This window comes from Dromiciops gliroides, chromosome 3 (genome assembly GCF_019393635.1).
Source record: "Dromiciops gliroides isolate mDroGli1 chromosome 3, mDroGli1.pri, whole genome shotgun sequence".
NCBI classification, from domain to species: Eukaryota; Metazoa; Chordata; class Mammalia; order Microbiotheria; family Microbiotheriidae; genus Dromiciops; species Dromiciops gliroides.
In genome coordinates this window covers 623595633-623614708 of record NC_057863.1, presented here as the reverse complement: position 1 = coordinate 623614708, position 19076 = coordinate 623595633, and positions in this window count along the sequence as shown.

The window sequence follows — 19076 nt, the reverse complement described above, 5'->3', positions numbered from 1 at the left end:
ATCAAAGGATCACTAGGTGGCGCCAAGTGCTGGGTCCAGAGTCAGGAAGACATCTTCCTCAGTTCAATCTAGCCTCAGATACTTCCTATCTGTGTAACCCTGGGCAAGTCACTGGACCCTGTTTGACTCAGTTTCCTCATCTGTAAAATGACACTGGAGAAGGAAATGGCAAAGCTTCCAGGATCTCTGCCAACAAAACCCCAAATGGGGTCACGGAGAGTCAGATATGACTGAAATGACTGAACGACAGCAACATTTTATGATCGAAGAAGTCTAGAATGACAGGATTTTGAACCAGAAGGAACCTAGACTATAACACAACACCTTCATTTTTGAAAAAAAAAAAAAAGCCTTTTTTAGGTCTAGAGAAAAACTTGTCTAGTGGTTCCCTATTGCCTCAAACTGCTTGCGTTGGCATTTAATGCCCTTTGTTGGGTGGCTGTAGCCTATCTTTCTAGGCTGCTTACTCTTTCCCTCATACACTTGACACCCTGGCCAGTGGTGTGCTTCCCTTTGAATGGGCTGTTCGCTCGTGTTTGGGATAGTCTCCCTCCTCACCTCCTCTTTTGGAAAACCCTGTCTTTTTAAGGCTCAGTTCAAGGGCGACTCCTTTCTTGAGTCTTCTGATTCAGTTCTTTGTGCCTCCCCCTTCCCCCGATATAGCCTGGCAGAATGCCCAGAGCTAAGATTCTGGTCCCAGCTTTAACACATACTGTCTGGGGCAAACCTCACAACATCTTTGTGCAATCAATTAGTAGGGGCAGCTAGGTGGCGCATAGTGCATAGAGTGCTGGGCCTGGAGTCAGGAAGAACTGAGTTCAAACCAGCCTCAGATATTTATTGGCTGTGTGACCCTGGGTAAGTCACTTAAACTCTGCCTCAGTTTTCTGAACTGTGAAGATAATAAGAACACTTACCTTCCATGGTTGTTGTGAGAATCAAATGGGATATATTTATAAAGCACCTAGCATAGTGCCTGGCACATAGTAGGCATTATATAAATGTTGTTATTGTTACATTTATTTTTATTGTTATTAATAATTATAGGTATACATTCCAATAGGGGAAGGAGGAAATAAGCATTTATAAAGGACCTACTCTGTGTCTGACACATGGCTGTGTGACCCTGGACAAGTCAATTAACTCTTTTTCCTTCGTTTCCTCATCTGTAAGATGAACAGAAAAAGAAAATGGCAACTTATTTTTGCCAAGAAACCCCCCAAAGGGGGGGTATGTTGGGCATGACTGAATATGAGAAAACAACAACAAAGCTAGGTATTTGCATATTGTCTCCCTTATTAGAATGTATACTCCCCTACTGAGGCAGCTAGGTGGTGCCATAGTGCAGAGTACTGTCCTTGGAGTCAAGAAGACCTGAGTTCAAATCTAGACTCAGATACTTACTAGCTGTATGACCACCTCACTTCTGTTTGCTTCAGTTTCCTCAATTACAAAGTGGTGATCATAACAGCATCTATCTCCCAGGATTATTGTAAGGATCAATCAGGATTGGAGTAGGGAGGGACTTGAGGTGTCCATTGTCATAGTCAAGATGGGGACCTGAAGGGGGATGATGGCCTTGTGAGTGGAGAGAAGGGGGCAGACTCAAGAGCTGCTCAGGTAGAAAGACAAGACTGGTGACAGCTTAGATCCATGGTTGGGTAGGTATGAGGAAGAGTCAAGGATGACACCAGCTTGGGAGCCGGGAGTGACTGGGAAGGAAGATGGTGGTGGCCCCAACACAGAAGGGGAGGGGTGTGTGTGAAAATTGAATGTTTGTTCATCATTTCCAAGAAAGAATCACTGATCCCATTTTAGACTGGCCATGGGTGCCAAGATGTCTCTCCCTGATCCAAGTATGTGATTATTACTCTTGAGACAATTTCCAGATTTGAAGATAGCCTATAAGGAGCATGGCCACCATACTGTTTCCATTTATATGAGGTGAGTAGGCGGTCCAGTGGATAGAGCGCTGGACCTGGAATACCTGAGTTCAAATCCAGCCTCAGACACTTATTAGCTGTGTGACCTGGCCAAGTTACTTCATCTTTGTCTGCCTCGATTTCCTCATCTGCAACTGGCGATAATGATCGAACCTACCTTCTAGGGTGGTTATAAGATAAAATGAGATAATATTTATAAAGTCCTTTGAGAACCTTAAAGTGCTATATAAATGCTATCTCTTATTATTTATATTTATTTTTGTCCTACTCATCAGGATCATGAATTGACAGAAATTGTGGATTAGAGCCAGAAAGGACCTTGGAGGTCATCTAGTGCCCCTTTCCCCCATTTTACTGATAAGAAAACTGAGGCCTAGGTAGGTTAAAGGACTTGCCCAAAGTCACATAACTAGTAAGCTGAAAACCAAGATGCGAGTCCAGGATTTGACTCCAAATCCATTGGGTTCTCTCTTCGCTGACCAGTCTTACTACTAGGAGTGGGCTTTCTAGGAAGCCCTGATCAGCACACCTCAAATCCCACCCTCCCGGCTGGGGAGCCGTCCCCTTGAGTGTGTCAGAACAGGCCTCTGGCCCTGAGAACCTCTCGGTAGGAGATTGTGTCTAAGTGGCTGGTGGAGAGCCCTCCCCAGGCACTGCCAGGCGAGGCAGAGGGGCCAAGAAAGACTAACTTGGCAGAGAAAGCATTTTCCATTGTGGCTTTGAGGACTGCATCTCAACTGTCACTAAAATTACCTCTTTCGCCCTCTCCTCATGTCCCAGGAGAGCTGGGGAAGAATGGTCAATCTGTTTCTCACTCAGCTAAAACTAGGCTAGACACTTAAAAGCAACAACATAACAACAAAAACCCTTTGAAGATGCCAACAAATAAATAAAAATAACTTTGAGGGTTTGTCACCATGGAGACCAAGGGCGTGGATGGTCACCATGGAGACCCTCAGAAACACCCTCTGCCTAGAAGAATTGGCAAGCCAGATCAGACCCAGGGGAGATTTGTTGCTGTTGAGGAAAAACAAACAAAAAACCTCCCACCATTAAATAGAGAGGCAGCCCCACATACAGAATTGGCTGGATTTCATTGGAAGGGACTTTGGAGGTCATCTAGTTTGATAACCTCACTTTACATACGGGGAAACTGAGGTTAAGTGGCTTTTCAAGGCCAGTCGAACCAAGGTCCTTGGATCTCCCACTATCTTATACTGCCTCCCTCTTTTGGGATCCAGCAAGCTCCTGAGCAGGACTTCCATCCCCCTCCTCCATCTTCTGAGCAAGCAGCAGCACAAGCTGCCCTTCTCACCCTCTTGCCACAGAAATCTAAAAGGTTTCTGAGCAATGGGCTTCCTTGCCCACTACACCCACAGGACCGAGAGGGGAAGCTCAGCCTCTTTCCCTGTAATTGGTCTTTAGGGAGTCTCCATGACAACATATTCCCCCTATAATGGAAACGGAGACATTGCCAAGCAAGTCTCTCCCATCCCCCAACTGAGAAAGGGCTTCAAGGGCATCTGTCACCTGGGCAACCAGGCACCCTCTGCCCCACTTCCCAACCAACCAAACCCAGACTCCTTTGCCAGAGGAAAGGAGGGGTCTCCATGGCAACCCAGCTCCCTCCCCCTCCTGCCATATCCCCTTCCTGGGGGCATTTACATTACTATGACTCCCAGTGACTACCTTAAGCATGGAGGGTCTCCTTGATTATACAATGGTGTCTGGTAACTGTCTCTAAGACGACCAGATCAGTAAGAGGACCTGGCAGAGAATTGGATAATGCTGGTCTAGTGGCTTCTTGTTGTTGCTTGTTATTTGCGGATGACTCTGGTCTGGCAAAAAGCCACCACTAACTCCTGGTTTTCCACCACTAAAAACCTCCCTCCAGCCTCTGGGAAGCCTAGTGCTTATTCTTTTCTTTTCTTTCTTCTTCTTTTTTTTTTTTTAGTGAGGCAATTGGGGTTAAGTGACTTGCCCAGGGTCACACAGCCAGTAAGTATCAAATGTCTGAGGCCAGATTTGAACTCAGGTCCTCCTGAATCCAGGGCCAGGGCTCTATCTACTGCACCACCTGGCTACCCCCGATAGTGCTGATTCTGAAGGCCCAGCCAGGGAAGGGCTAGTAAGTAGATGATTCCTTCAGGCTTGCCACCAAGGTACAAGTATGTCCTTATTAGAGTCCATGACAATATACAAAAGTCTAGCACAGCACGTGGACAAGAGGTTTATCAGTAGCCCAGACCTGGCTTGGAGATCCTTCTTGGAGAGAGCGTGGTTCCTGAGGGCCAGGGGCTTTGTGAACTCTTGGGTGGAGGCCCTGTGGTGCTAAAGGCCTTGTCAGAAATGGGCAGGAGAAAGTTTCTTGGATCTCTATCCTCCATATCTGTGCCCATCCTTTCCTCTTCCCATGTCTCCCTTTGTTGTGACAGGATGGAAAAGATCTCTGTTATTTTGGGGGGTGGGGGTGGGAGGGTGGTTAGTCTTTCTTTGCCTCTGCTCTACACCCACCCAGCCCAACCAGCTTGGCTCTCCCCTCTTCCACTCCCCCTACACCCTTTCTCCTCTTCTGGAATCCCTCAATATCTGGAAGATTGGTGTCTCCTGCCCATGACACCAGAGACAAGCAACTAATTAGACAAACAAGACCGTTCCTCTCCTAGACAAGCCTCTGCCCGGGGCTGGGACCTGGTTGTTCTCAGGGTGAATTAGGGGGAATGATGAGAAACACTTCTGCAGGATCATGAGCCCCATCTCTCCCCATCCTATTACCCAAAGCCCATTTCCCCCAGTCCTGGAGACACCTCTCCACTGGCTGAGAGAGTGTTCTCTCCCCACGGGCTCCTGTGATCCAGTTTTGGCCATCCTCTCTGATGGTTTTGTTCTGACTCGATAATCTACCTTGACTTCCCTATCCTCTCTCTTCCCAAGTTCTTCCTGGCCTGGTTGCTATCAAATTACACCTTGTGCTTTCCCTCGTAAAGGCTGATTGCTTTAGATCCATGACTGCTATCTCTTGAATGATGTCTATGACTTCCTCTCCCCTCCACAAAGCAGCTTCACCTCAGAAACTCCCCCCCTCCTCCTTCTCCCCAGCTGTACAAGGTATCTTGGTCTCTTCCTTACCTACACCTGCTCTCCATGAAGGACTAGAACTCATTCACACTAAGGTGTGACTCATAGAATGTAAGCTCTTTTAGGGCAGGACAGTGTCATTTCTGTCTTTATAGCCTCCCCACCCCCTCCCCCCAATCAGCATAGTATTTATCACATGGTAGATTCTTTTTTTTTGGTTGTTTGTTTATTTTATTTATTTATTTTTTTGTGAGACAATTGGGGTTAAGTGACTTGCCCAGGGTCACACAGCTAGTAAGTTTCAAGTGTCTGAGGTCAGATTTGAACTCAGGTCCTTCTGACTCCAGGGCCCGTGCTCTATCCACTGTGCCACCTAGCTGCCCCCACGTGGCAGATTCTTTTTTTTTTTTTTTTGTAGGGCAATGAGGATAAAGTGACCTGCCCAGGGTCACACAGCTAGTTAAGTGTCAAGTGTGTGAGGCTGGATTTGAACTCAGGTCCTCCTGAACCCAAGGCCAGTGCTTTATCCACTGCACCACCTAGCTGCCCCACATGGTAGATTCTTGTTTGTTTGTTTTTTTAGTGAGGCAATTGGGGTTAAGTGACTTGCCCAGGGTCACACAGTTAGTAAGTGTTAAGTGTCCGAGGCCAGATTTGAACTCAGGTACTCCTGATTCCAGAGCAGGTACTCTATCCACTGCGCCACTTAGCTGCCTGGTCAATTCTTAATAAATGTTTGTTGATTGGTAATAGTTTAGGTTTACTCATCCCAGGGGGATTTGTGTTTTAAACCCAAGAAGTCCTTTTTAATTGATGAGGAAAAATGAGTCACTCACAACTTACAATCATTCTACCCATGCAAGCTGTCACCTTCCTTGGAACTTTATGGTCTTAAAGAGACACCGGGAGCACTAAGTGGTTAAGGGACTTATCCAAGGTCACACAGCTAGGATGTGTCTGAGGTGATACTTAACCCAGCTCTTTCTAACTTGAGCCAGCTCTCTATCCATGCTACTTCAACACTGGGTGTGGTTCTCTGAAAAGAGGCCTATGGGAGTATTGTACTTTCCTGTTGGATAAATAGGATGTCACCTTGGTGGTGCAGTGAATAGAGCACTGAATTCAAATCCAGCCTAAGCCGCTTACCACCTGTGTGACCCTGGGTAAGTCACTTAACCTCTCTTAAATGGAGATAAAATGCTTAGCACAGTGCCTGGCACATTGTCGCTGTTCAGTTGTGCCCCACTCTTCATGACCCCCATGGACTATAGCTCTCCAGGCCCTTCTGACCTGAGGGACCCATCTTCCAGTGTCACATCTTTTATCCTTTTCATGCTGTTCTTAGGGTTTTCTTGGCAAAGCTACTGAAGAGGTTTGCCATTTCCTTCTCCAGTGGATCACCTTTTGTGACCTGTTCCATCTTGGGTAAGCCTGATGGCATGACTCGTAGTCTCACTGAGCCACAGAAGGCCTGACAAGATGGTGCTGCACTGCCTGACTCTCCGGTGTTCTTTCTGTAGAATCCCTGACTTGGAAGTAACCTTAGATGTCCCTGCCTGAACTGCAAACCTCTCCACCCCATTCTGCCCCCTCAGCCCTATTCCTTTTGCCCCCAGAGCACAGCCCAGGATAACCAGCCCTTCTGCCATACTTTAGTTTCACCCCAGGATCAGTGAAGAAGACCATAGTTACATGCTCCCCTGGTTACATAGACAGACCGGAATGACTTCTAATCTTCCTAGATCTTTGGATTTAGAACATGCAAGGGGCCTTAAAGACCTATCTGGGTCAACCTGCTCATTTTACAGGTGGAGAAATTGAGGACAGAAAGCTTTTGTTTGGTTTGTTTTGTTTTGTAGGGCACTGAGGGTTAAGTGACTTGCCCAGGGTCACCACAGCATAGTGAGTATCAGTGTCTGAGGTCGATTTGAACTCAGGTCTCTGAATCCAGGGCCAGTGCTTTATCACTGTGCCACATAGCTGCCCCCAGAAAGCTTTTAAGTTATAGGAACATGGCCAAGATCACAAACTACTATGTGATCAAGTCAGGATTTTGAACTCAGGCCCTCCCGCAAGGTTTGGAGCCTTCTTCTCAATAGTTTTCCTGACTTTTGTCCTACTGCTGGACTCCAATGACCTTGGAGAAGAGAGTGAAGCTAACAACTTTGGGCAGCTCCATCTCACTTAAATCCAATTCACATGCAAGTCAAGGCATCATCCCATGACGTCATTGGCGCCCTTTGAGAAGGAAGGACAAACACCACCACCAACTGCCTCTAACCAAGGAGAGCACCCAGCTGGGGTAGGTTGCTGGCTTCAACAAAAATAAAAGATACTCAGGCTGTTAACAAGTATTTGTTTCCCATATAACAAGACATTTACATGATTAGCTATTATTTTATCACACTAATTAAAATACATAAAAACCAAAATAGTTTATTAGTGGAGCGGCCATTCATTTCCTCTGATCCCTTGGAAATGTTTCTTATTTGGAGAGTTGGGTCTGCCCTTGAAATGATGTTGGCCACAGCAGAAAGGGCTGTGGGCCTTGGGAAGCTCTGTCTCCTTACCCTCACCTCTTTCTTAGAAGATCAGCAGCACCTCTTACACTAGGCTTTCCCTGATTCTGCCCCAGTCGTTAGAGATCACAGGGAAGCTAGGTGGCTATGGATAGAGTGCCAGGCCTAGAGTCAGAAAGACTCATCTTCCTGGGTTCAAATCTGGTTACTAGCTATGGGACCCTGGGCAAGTCACTTCACCCTGTTTGCCTCAGTTTCCTCATCTGTAAAATGAGCTGGAGATGGGGCAGCTAGGTGGCGCAGTGGATAAAGCACTGGCCCTGGATTCAGGAGAACCTGAGTTCAAATCCAGCCTCAGACACTTGACACTAGCTGTGTGACCCTGGGCAAGTCACTTAACCCCCATTGCCCCACCAAACCCCCCCCCCCCCAAAACGAGCTGGAGAAGGACATGGCAAACCACTGCAGCATCTCTGCAGAGAAAACCCCAAATTAGATCACAAAGAATCAGACACAACTGAACAATAAGATCCCCAGGGCTTAACACAATGCCTGGCACACAAAGGGCACTTAATAAAGGCTTTATGAATGAATGAATGACTCTGCAATGTCTTTTTCTCTGGCCCCTTTGTTCTCTTCTTTCCTCTCCTCCTATCTATCCTTCCACTGCTTCCTTCTGTTTGGATTCACTGTTTCAAAGTATCTTAGAACTGAACTCTAAAAAGGGACCTGAGAGATTATTTCATCCAGGCCCCCTTGTTTTATGTTTATTTGTTGTTTTAAAATATATTTTATTGATGTCTTCTGTCTTCACATCACAGTCATTTTCTACCTCCCCTCCAGACTGAACTGTCCCTTGGGAAAAAAACAAAACAATTAAACAAAGACATCACAGTCAAGAATCTTCTCAGATAATGTGTATAGTATCCTGTCCTGGTACTCCCCCACTTTTCTGCCTGGAGGGAGGAATGTTTCATTCAGTGGTATGCTGGTAAATATTTAACAACCATCTCTGGGTGGGAGTGGGTGGGTGAAGAAGAAAGGGAATATACCCTGAACACCCTTTTAAGTTTAATCTGTCTTATTAACATTTTCTCAATTTCTTTATTAAATTTAGACAATTGACAAAACAATAAATCAAGCTCTGATTTGTTGGGTTGGCCAGTTTCTGAGATGTAAATGTTCTCATTGGAAATTTAACAATTGGCTCGGGAGAGCCAGTTTGAATTGGCTTTAGCACTCCCCTGACACTCATACCTCCAGACCCTCATTGGTTTTCCATTATTCAGAGTTTCATCTCCTTTCAGCGATCTTTTCATTTCCATTGCTCTGTTCTGTTGCATGTCTAACATTGAGGAAGCCCATAGGGGTTAGGGTACTGTGTCCACTCCTTATTCTATACCCAGGGATGTGGTTTGGACTTGGCTCAGTCCAGAGGGACCTCCTCTCTACTGAGATGGGTTAGGCTCTGTTTTCTCACACTCTTTGACCTGTCACACCCCCACCCCAGAACCATGGGGACAAATACAAAATATGAATCAGGCATGGGACAGAAAATTTATTCCTGTGCATAAAAAGAAGGCTAAGCAGGGAACACTCATAAGGACATAACTGACCCCCCCCCCCGAAAAAAAAAATAACAACTGAAACTAGGATACAAGAACTTAACTTGTAACTGTTGCTACAGTCTTCTGGGAAGCTGATACTTAAACCTCATCAGAACATAAAGCAATTTGCAGGACTTTTTATTAGGCATTTAACATTTCACCTCAGCTCTGCATTGTTCAAATGACTCCTGGTGCACGTCTGGTAAAATGACCAGGGTTAAGCCAATCCTCTTGTCAGTCTCTCAGAGTGCTTGCCAGGGATTCCTGCCTGACAGCATTCCACTCTGACCCAGTGAAATTCAAGCTCGAGAACTCAGAAAGTTGCCTACAAGCCTAGATATATCCATCTTGGATGATTCATTCACCTAGGGTCAAGAAAGATAGCTCAAACCCAGCCTCAGGCTTGACTAGACAGGCCATGTGCTTTAGATGCCATATGCTCAAAGGTGCATGAAAACCACACCTCCTGTCCCCTCTTCTTGGAAAGTACAGTCATAGTATAATTTGAAGGCTGAGGAGGTGACTGCTCCCTTTCATATATCCACTGAGTCAACTGTTCTTCAGGCTCATCAACCATTAAGATTGCTTTACCGGGGCAGCTAGGTGGCACAGTGGATAAAGCACCGGCCCTGGATTCAGGAGTACCTGAGTTCAGGTCCGGCCTCGGACACTTACTAGCTGTGTGACCTTGGGCAAGTCACTTAACCCCCATTGCCCCGCAAAAAAAAAAAAAAAGATTGCTTTACCGTGGGGCAGCTAGGTGGCACAGTGGATAAAGCACTGGCTCTGGATTCAGGAGTACCTGAGTTCAAATCCGGCCTCAAACACTTAACACTTACTAGCTGTGTGACCCTGGGCAAGTCACTTAACCCACATTGCCCCACAAAAAAACAAACAAACAAAAAAAGATTGCTTTACCATTTCAGACACCCTTGTCATTCAGCATTGGGTCACCATGTGGCTAGAAGCATCCTGTAACCAAATGCTTAGTCACTGTGCTCCTGAAAGTTTCTTGGAGTGCTCTCCATCTGTGCATACTTCCTGGGATTGCCCCTATAGGCCAGTTCAACTGAACTGACTCATGCATATGTTCCTTTGATTCTGCTTATTTCTGTATCAATTTATATGAATCTTTCCATTTTCTCTAAATTTCTCATATTCATCATATCTCATAGCATGATAACATTTCATTCATTTCATATGCTATGGCTCTTGCAGATGCTCCAGTTCTTTGGCATCACAAGGAGTGCTGCTCTGTATAGTTTGGTATATATTAGATCCTTTTATCTGTCTGGTTTCTTTGGTATATATGTCCAATAGTGGAATTCCATCCACCTCACTTTACAGAGGAAGAAACTGAGTTTCTTTTCCCAGTCTACCCTTGTCTGCCTCTTTCCCTCCAATTTGTGCTAGTCCTTTCTTGGCAATTAGGCTTTCTCTCTTTTTCCTCTCTTATTTGTGGGCTATTATGTCTCTTGGTGTGAACTTTCATTCTCTCTCTCTGTGTCTCTTTTTCTCCTCTCTTTCCCCTTCCCCCCATCTTCCTCTGTCCTTTTTCTTTTCCTCTTCCTTCTCTTTTTTTCTTTTTCTTTTTTGTTTTGTTTTGTTTGGGTTTTTTTTTTCCGGGGGCAATGAGGGTTAAGTGACTTGCCCAAGGTCACACTACCAGTGTCAAGTTCAAGTGTCTGAGGCTGGATTTGAACTCAGGTCCTCCTGAATCCAGGGCCAGTACTTTATCCACTGTGCCACCTAGCTGCCCCCTCCCTTCTCTTTCTCTTCTATTTTCCTTTTCTTCACTATTTCCTTCTCTCTCTCTCTCCCTCCCTCTTTCTCCCCCTCTTTTCCTCCCTCCTCCCCTTCTTTCCTTTTCCTCCTCTTTCTCTTTCTCTGTGTCTAGTCTATCTCTGTCTCCCCCCTTCTCTCTTTCTTCCATACTCTACAGAGGCAGGCAAAACTGGGGTCAAATCCTAGCTCTGCTATATATAACAGGCAACTCTGGGCCTCAGTTTCCTTATTGGTAAAATGAAAAGGTTGGATGGGATGAATTGTGAGGTTCCTTCCAAGTCATATTTATGGTCCTTGAAGAGCTCGAAGACCCAGAAGTATGAAGGGAATTGAAGGCAGGGGGAGAGAACAGACTGCCAGGGAATAGCCCTCCAGGTTTGGGGGATTGAGTTGAGTCTCTGGGAAGAGATTCCGAGGACAATGATGGCTAATGCAATGGAATGGGGTGATGGGTAGGGAAGTGTTAGGGCAGAGGCTCCTAATTTGGAGTCTGCAAACTGGGATAAGAAAAAAAACCACACCCCTGACATCTTTATTTTCATGCGCCTCTAACTGAAATTTAGAATTTCATTTAATTAGGAGTGGAGGCAGCAAAGGTTATTCTGAGAAGGGGCCCATAGGCTTCAAGGGGTCCCTGGACCAAAACAAGTGAAGGGCCCTGAGCACAGTATTTGGAAGCAGAAGACGTGGATTCAGCCCATGAACTCTCTTTCTGCTTGCTGGCCCTGTGGCCTTGAATAATGAATGTAAAAGCTTTCTAAAGTGCTGCAGAGCACTTTGCCAACCTTACAGCCGCTGCCACTATGTAAATGTCATCCCTTAGAAGTCATTTCCTGTCCCAGGGAAAATGAAACCAGGGGGCTCCATTAGGTGATCTCCAGGGGCCCTTTCTGCTCTTGATAACCAAGCTGCTCTGGCACCATCCAAAATCAAGTTTCATTCCCAACTCTGCTCTTTAGTGCTCGTGTGACCTTGGGGAAGTCACTTAACCTTTCTCAGCCTCAGTTTCCCCCTTTGCAAAAATGAGGGAGTTGGACTGGATGGCAAGTCAGCAAGCATTTGTTAGGCATCTACTAGGAGCCAGGCACTGTGCTAAGCAATGGAGACACTAAGAAAGGCAAAAGCATAGTGCCTGCCCTCAAGTAGCTGACATTTCTAATGGGGAAACAACATACAAAGAATTATATAGAAACATGTGTGTACATGTGTTTGTGTATATATGTATATACACACATATGTACATATATAGTATATGCACACATGAAAAATCATCAAAATACAGAATATGTAAAACATGATAATATATGATATGTGTGATTTATTACATATCTATTATAATTTAGAGATAATCTCAGAAGGAAGGCATTATGTGAGATTAAGTATTTCTTCCCTGTCAGGGGGGAAATAGGTGGTGGGGGTTCTTAGGTATTTCCCTTTAAAGAATTCCACTCTCTTGGCACACAATTCAATGATTTGGGCTCTTAGAGAAAGTGACCAAGAGGGAGGTCAAAGACTTGCCTCAAGGGGAGAAAATGGCTCAGAGACATGATTCTCTGAGATTCCCCTCTAGGAGGGGAGACCAAAGCCTTTATAGAGGACAGATGGCTGGGGATGGGGTAACCACCTGACTATGGAAAGTTCCCTTTGGGGGTGGGGAAAGCTTGAATGGGGTGGTGGTCCTGACTTTTGGAATTATCTCTGTCCCCTGGCACCGACCAGGAAGCAGCCACACCTAATGGGCTTATCTCCCTTACTTCTCTCTCTCTCTCTCTCTCTCTCTCTCTCTCTCTCTCTTTTGGGCAGGGCAATGAGGGTTAAGTGACTTGCCCAGGGTCACACAGCTAGTAAGTGTCAAGTGTCTGAGGCCGGATTTGAACTCAGGTTTTCCTGAATCCAGGGCCGGTGCTTTACCCACTGTGCCACCTAGCTGCCCTCCCTTACTTCTCAAGGTGTGTCCTTCCTTTGGCCAGTTTAAACTTTAATAGTCCTAACTCCCATATCACTCCTTATCAATTCTTCTTTGTCCATTTAAAGCTCAGAATCAAAGATCCTACTTTACATATTCCGAAACAATTACCTCAGCTCCCTCCTGACTCCCCATTTCTCCTCCAGTATCCAGTAGCTTCCTCCCCCTTGAAGATCCCGCTCCCCTTGCAGTCCTATCCTCTGACTGGGGAGCTCCTCTCCCAACCTCCATCTTCAGGTGCAAAGGCCAGCCATGCTCATTCCTTCTTACTTTTCCCAGAGGGGATCCGAACTCTCAAGACTTCTCCAAGTCTTGGCATCTTCTTCCCCATCTACCCCACCCTACCTTTCAGTTCCCTTTTATGTGTTGTCTTCCCTTATTCAACTGTAAGCTTCCTGAGTACAGGGCTACTTTTATTTTTGCTTGTATTGTATTCCCCTGCTAGGGGGCGCCATAGATGCCAAATGTTGGGCCTGGAGTTAGGAAGACTTGAATTCAAATTTGACCTCAGATACTTACTAGCTGCATGACCGTGGACAAGTCACTTAACCCTATTTGCCTCAGTTTCCTCATCTGTAAAATAGTCTGGGGAAGGAAATGGCAAACTGTTTCAGTATCTTTGCCAAGAAAATCCCAAACTGGGTCATGAAGAGATAGACATGACTGAAATAACAACATATCCCTCACCACTTAGCACAGTGCCTGGCACAAAGTAAGCACTTAATGAGTGCTTATGGACTTGGCTCGAAAAGCCCTGGTTGGGCCTGTCTTGTTCCTTATGGTCCCCTTCTCCTTTCCTGACCTGGCCTTTTTGCACAGCCTCAGGAGCCCAGGACACTGAGAGTGCTCAGGCAATATTAGGAAATCAATCAATCATGTTGCTTTCGCGGAGGTAAAGATTTCCCGCTGATTGCAGGGAAATGAACTGATATATTCCATATTTATGGCCTGCCAGTATCAGAGAGAATGAAATAGCAGGAAGAAAAGCCAAGTGAGGTGAATAGACTGACTGATGAAAGGATCCCATTGTCTACCGGGGAATATGGAAGGGCTCAGTTCTGAATAAGCTAATATTTGTGACTTGCCTGAGGCTTGAGCAAACAGAACCAGGAACTATTCAGGAGAAATATCTCCCCCAAGAGACTGAAGGAACACCGTCCTCCTCATTGTCTGGAAAACAATGGGGGAAAATAAAAGTGAGGGCCTAGATGAGGGTATTGATGATGTACCCAAAATGGGGAGAGTTTAGGGCGAAGGGATATTAAATCCTGTAGAGCTTGGAGAGGGGCCTTGATTGAGATAAGATTCTGGAGAGTGGCTGCAGATGCTCCAGCTTGAATGATGATATCTAGAGAAAAGATCTCTTAAAGGAGCTAGGGACCCTGAGCCTTGAGAAGAGAAGACTGAAGGGGGATCATAACTTTGAAAGCTGGGGTGGGGGTGAGGAACCTCAGAAGTCAACAAGTCCAACCCCTTCATTTTTTTTTTTTTTGGTGAGGCAATTAGGGTTAAGTGACTTGCCCAAGGTCATACCACTAGTTAAGTGTCAAGTGTCTGAGGTCAGATTTGAACTCAGGTACTCCTGAATCCAGGGCCAGTGCTCTATCCACTGAGCCACCCAGCTGCCCCCCAACCCCTTCATTTTACAGATGAGGAGACTGAGATCCAGGGGAGTTAGGTGAATTTCCTCACGTCACACAGGTAGCAAGAGTCAGAATCGGGATTTGAACAAGGTCCTCTGTTTTCAGGGTGAGCTAATCCTGGGAGGCCAATTAGTCTAAACATCTCATTCTATTTAGAATTTTATTTTCCCAAATTACATGTGAAAACAAATTTTAACATCGATTTTAAAAACTTTGTGTTTCAAATTCTCTTTCTCCCTCCACCCCCCCCAAGAACTCAAGCAATTCAATATAATTTATACATGTGTGAGCATGCAAAACATTTCTAAACATGTCATTCTCCAGATAAGTAAACTGAGGAGAAAAGACTTGCCTAAGGTCACACAGCAAGTATTCGGTAGAGCCAATATTGAGACCAAGGCTGCTGTCTCCCGTAAGAACCCGTGAGAAATAGTCTCCAAGCCTGGGCTCAATCTATTCTACTTATTTGTACATAATCTGAGCAAAGTGTCAGGATTGGAAGAGGATCAGGAGTTGTGATTATCAGGAGAGTTTCTCATGTGTCATCCTCACCCCTGAGCTGTGAGGTGGTTAAAGGGCTCCAGGAATGTCAAGTCAACAAACAGTCACATAGTACTTACTGTGTGCTGGACACAGATAAAGAGAAAGGTGGAAAACAGTGCTTGCCCTCAAGGACGTTACATTTTAGAGTGAGAAGATGACATGCAAGTGACTATGCAGGTACAAGATATACACAGAAAGGAAGACACTTGGGTAGAGACAGCAGAAAAGGTCTCCTGCAAATGGTAAGATTTGAGGGGAGTCTTTTTTTTAATTAAAAAATTTTTTTTGGTGGGGCAATGAGGGTTGAGTGACTTGCCCAGGGTCACACAGCTAGTAAGTGTCAAATGTCTGAGGCTGGATTTGAAGTCAGGTCCTCCTGAATCCAGGGCTGGTGTTTTATCCACTGTGCCACCTAGCTGCCCTGAGGTGAGTCTTAAAGGAACCCAGGGAGACCAAAAGGCAGAGGACAGAGGGAATGAAGATAGCCAATGCAATGAAGCAGAGGTGGGAGATAGAACATTGAGTTCCGGGGATGGCAAGGAGGCCAGTGGAGCTATGTCACACAAACTGTGAGGAGGGGAAGAGAGTGTAAGAAGACTAGAGTGGTGGGGAGGGATTTAGATGTCAGATGGAGTACTTTCAGATTTGATTCTGGAGGTGATAGAGAGTCACTCGAGTTTATTGAAAAGAGGGGTGACACGGGCAGATGTGTGCTTTAGGAAAATCCAGTTGGCATATGAGTGAAGGATATACTGGAGTAGAGGCTAGAGGCAGGGAGACCAACCAGGAGGGTATCACAATAGCCTTCAAAAATAGGCCACATGGGGGCAGCTAGATGGCGCAGTGGATAGAACACCAGCCCTGGAGTCAGGAGTACCTGAGTTCAAATCTGGCCTCAGACACTTAACACTTACTAGCTGTGTGACCCTGGGCAAGTCACTTAACCCCAATTGCCTTACTAAAAAAAAAAATAGGCCACATGAAGGTGATGAGAACCTGAATCCAGGTGGTAGCTGTGTCAATGGATAGAAAGGGATGCTTATGAGAGATGATGTTACATTAGACTGTAAGGTCCTTGAGGGCAGGGACTGTCTTTTGCCTTTTTTTTTTGTATCCCCAGCTCTTAGCACAGTGACTGGAACATAGTAGGAGCATAATAAATGTTTATTGATCAATGTGAAAGTAGAAACAACAGGAATTGACGACAGACTGGTTAAGTTGGGTGAACACAAGGGAGGCATTGAAGATGACATGAAATTGTGAGCCTGGGCGAGTAAGGAGGATGGTGGCATCTTCAAAGGAAAGTTGAGAAAGGGAAGGGTCTGGAGAAAAGATAACAAGTTCTCTTCTGGATGGGTTGAGTTTGAGATGCCTACAGCACATCCAGTTAGAAATAGCCAAGAGGCAGTTGGTGATGTGAGACTGTAGCTCAGAAGAGAGACTAGGGCTGTGTATATAGATTTACATAGAATCATCTACAGAGAGATGATAATTAAATCCACAAGATTGTCAAGCAAGAGAACATAGAGGTAGAGGACTAGAGAGCCCAGGACTGAACCTTAGGGGATACTCAGAGTTACTGGGCATGAGCCTGGATGAAGAACCGGCAAGGGACGCTGAAAAGGAATGGTTAGAACCAGTTGACAACACTGTCATGAAACTCTAGAGAGAAGAGGGGATGCGAGTGAGGGCTCGGTTAGTGGGCTCCCTGCCTTCTCCAGCTGTGTATCCAGAAATGAATCTGGGAAGTGTCCATTTTATAGATGAATCTATACATTCATGAACAAAAAGGCATTTATCATGTGCTGGGCACTGGGGACACAGAGAGAAAAACCCTGATCTTAAGGAGGTCATGTTCTAAGTGGGGGAAACAATACCTGATAATGATTAGCATTTATAGGGCACTTTAAGGTTTTTAAAGCACTGTATACATATATTATCTCATTTAAGCCTCATGTTTGATACCTGGGAGGTAGAGGTTATTGTTATACACTTTACATTTTACAGATCAGGAAACTGAGGCAGAGATGAAGTTACTTACCCAGAGTCACACATTTAGGTAACATATTTAAAGAAGGATTCAAACTTAGGTCTTCCTAACTCCAAATCTAATGATAATTGTGTTGCCAATACATAAACAAAAGTTCAGCTGATGAGCAAATGGAAAAGTATGGCGGTCTCAAGGGGGCAGCAGAAGAGCCCATGGCAAGGCCTAGAAGTCTTAGTTTAGTTCAGTAGGTAAAATGACAGAGGGAAGGGTCTATAGGGCACAAGGGCAGGGCAGATGGTAAAGCCAGGTGATCCTCTATGCCATTGGAAGGAATAGAATTGGTAACTCCTATTTCATCCAATCCATGTGAGCAGTCAAGCCACCCTGATGGCTTCTGGCCAGAGGAGGGAGTGAGGAGTAAAGGCAAGGGGGGTACAACCCTAGTGATGGTGAGATTTTGAGCCACCAGGTTGTTCCAGATGGGAGGGATCAAGGAAACTGAGGCCCAGTGAATGGAAATGACTTTTAACTATCAGAGTTCACCATCCTTTCCACTCTATCCTGCTGCCTGTCCTCTGGACAAGGGATTTGGGCCAAACAGACCGGAATATCTTTTCTTTGATAAATATAATGGTACAACCAGGAGCTGTTGCCCCCAGGGCCCTAATAATTCAAGAACAGGGGCAGGAACAGAGGAGGTAAGAAAAGAAAGCCCAGGACTCTAATAGAGGAACCCAAAGTGTGGTCTGTGAACAAGTTTGGAGACCTCTTGGCTTTTAAAATAGGCCCTGAAATTATGTGCCTGTTCTAACTTAGCCAGTCTTTCAGGAGGGACTGATTCCATCTGACCCACCCTCTTCCCCTTTGGCAGGTAGAAAAAGGTTAGATTTGCATAAAGCCATCTGTGCAGATCCTTGCTATTCACTGTTGCCTCTTCTCTCCCGGCCACCCAGAGATCAGCACCTGGCAGATGGGCCAGCTCCCAACCCTCTGGCCGACTTTGGGCTCAGAACCCAACTGGTACGGTGAGAAGAATGCTAAACCGAGGAGTTACAAGACTGGCATTCAAACTTGGCTCTGCCCCTTAGTACCTAGGTGGCTTTGCGTAAACCCATTCACTTCTCTGAGCCTCACTTGGCTCCTCAGTAAAATGAGGTGCTTGTATGATATGGGCCTCCAAGGTCCCTTCCAGCTCTGGATAGACGATGCCTGCTTGCTATCCGTACTCTCTGGCAACCCCCCTTTCCTTTACACCCCCCTTTCCTTTACACCCCCTTTCCTTTACACCCCCCTTTCCTTTACACCCCCTTTCCTTTACACCCCCCTTTCCTTTACACCCCCTTTCCTTTACACCCCCTTTCTTTTACAGCCCCTTTCCTTTACACCCCCTTTCCTTTACACCCCCTTTCCTTTACACCCCCCTTTCTTTTACAGCCCCTTTCCTTTACACCCCCCTTTCCTTTACACCCCCTTTCCTTTACACCCCCCTTTCCTTTAGCAACACCCCCCTGCCCAGTCCAGATAAGAGAACAGTTGGTTAGTAGGATTTGGGTAAACAAGCATTTATTAAGTTCTTACCATGTGCCAGAACCTAAGAACTATGGGTACAAAAAGAATTCCTGCCCTTGGGGAGCTTACATTCTAATGGGAGAGACAACATTGTTGTTGTTAAGTCGTTTCAGTCACATCTGACTCTTTGTGACCCCATTTAGGGTTTTCTTGGCAAAGATACTGGTGTGGTTTGCCAGTTCCTTCTCTGTTTTACAGATAAGGCAACTGAGGCAAATAGGGTTAAATGACTTGCTTAGTGTCACAGAGCTAATAAGTGTCTGAGGCTGGATTTGAATTTCTGAGGAGTCTTCCTGATTCCTAGTGCAGTGCTCTATCCACTGTGCCACCTAGCTGCCCAGCATGTAAATTACTAGGCACACATATTATTACTAAGAAGATCATATTATGGTTTTTTGTTTGTTTGTTTTTGGTGAGGCAATTGGGGTTAAGT